The sequence below is a fragment of the Myotis davidii genome, unplaced genomic scaffold (genome assembly GCF_000327345.1).
Source record: "Myotis davidii unplaced genomic scaffold, ASM32734v1 scaffold1364, whole genome shotgun sequence".
NCBI lineage: Eukaryota > Metazoa > Chordata > Mammalia > Chiroptera > Vespertilionidae > Myotis > Myotis davidii.
The window spans coordinates 570,872-572,657 of NW_006295736.1; positions in this window are offsets into that span (position 1 = coordinate 570,872).

The following is a 1,786-nucleotide window of genomic DNA, read 5'->3' on the forward strand; positions in this document are numbered from 1 at the left end:
CCTGGTTTCAGGTTCTGCCCCAGAACAGGGAGAGCCCCTGTTCCCGTGGGTGAGGCGGTCTCAGTCATTGGAGCAGCCCAGGAAACAGCCCGCCTGCCCCTCCTTTTGGGGCTTTGACCAGATTCGGGGAACAGCTGAGCCCTGAGCCCCGGCAGGGGATCCCCCAGACCTCGAGTGCAGGGCTCCCAGGGTGCTCCGACCCTCTATTTTGTACATACAGACCTTCCGCTGTTCCCAGCGCCCGAGTCTATGGCAGTGCACCCGCTGCTGCTCTGCAGCCCTGTGCTTCCTCCACGGCCCCCTGATTTCCAAAACGTCCTAAACCTGTCCTATCTCACCCCTAAAACTCCTGTTCCAGTGGGAGGCTCAGGGACTCCCGCCGCCTGGCCAAGCCCCCAGCTGCAGGATGATGCAGGGTCCTCTCCAGCCCCGCCCTCACCTCCCAGGCCTCCCCTCATGAGTCCGGCCTGGGCCTCCGCTTCCTGGGGCACCTGGTTGACAGGAGCAGCACTGGGTGGTTGTGCCCATGTTCCAGATGCCAACACTGAGGCTCAGAGAGGGGAGCAGAGGTCCCTACCCCAGCCCCCCGCCCCCTCCACTCAGCCCAGCTCACAAGCCGCTCCCCCAGCTGCCGCCTGGTTGCCATGGTGTCACAGGAGGAGGAGACTCCTGAGAGTCAATCCCCAAACACACACCAGCTGGCCCTCCGTCCTCATCCCTCTCCAGCTTCAAAGCCGCCTTTGGTGCAGGCAGGCGGGGCCTCTCCCTGGCCAGGCAGACGGAGCAAAGGAGGTCCAGGAGGCAGAGGGTCCAGGTAGTGGGTTCTGGGACCCCATCCTTATCCAGCAGGTCTCCTGGGCCCGGGCTCCATGCCCCCCAACAGTTCCCGACCAGGCGGGCTGTGTCCTGCCTCCCCGCCTTCGCACATGCAGTTCCCTCCACAGTGAATGCCCTTCCTCGTCCTTCAGGGCCCAGCTTGGCTTTGACTCCACTGGAGAACCTCCCCTGAGCCCCTCGGGACTCCCCCTGCATCCTCGCCAGCCCCGGTCACAGCCGTTTTCTGGGTGACGCTCTCATGGGCAGTGAGGTCTTGGGGTGCGAGCTCGGCCTTTGTGCCCCAGCCCCTGGCACAGACAGGTGCTGAGGAAAACCAGAAGGAAGGGAAGGAGGGAGGGAGGAAGAGAGGGAGCAAAGAAACACCTCTCAGGGGATTGGGGAGGATCCGGACGGGGGCACCTGGCAGGGGGCTGGGCACGGAGCAAAGCCCACTCCCTCCGCCGCCTCCACCTGGGCCTGGGCTCCAGCACCTTCCGCCTCCTCCGATTCGGACCCGGCTCAGGGGTCGTGTCCACACCCGCATGCCTGTGTCTGCTGCCCATTTGGATGCGGGGTCATGACTCCAGGAGGCAGACGGGCACTTGGCTTCATGAGGAGCTGGTGTGTGAGGGAGGAAGGCCTCCATTCTCGGAAATCCTGAAATCCGGGAGTGTGCGAGTTCGCAAGGGCCTGAGGGCTGACTTGAGCAGAGGTTTTCAAAGGGTTTTCCACTGAATACGTGGTGCAAACAAAGCCGTACCTGAGGCCATTATGTAAAACAGATGGCAGCTGCGCTGGTTGGGGCGAAGGGTGGGTGTTGAAGCAGCGTGGCCATCGACCGGGCGCGTAGGGCCAGCTCGCAGGCGGTCAGGTTGGCTGACGGCGAGGTGAGGGCTCAGCGCGGCCAGACAGGGCTCCTCCTGGGGACTTCCTGGGCTGTGGCTGGGAAAGGGGGGGACTCAGAGGCAGG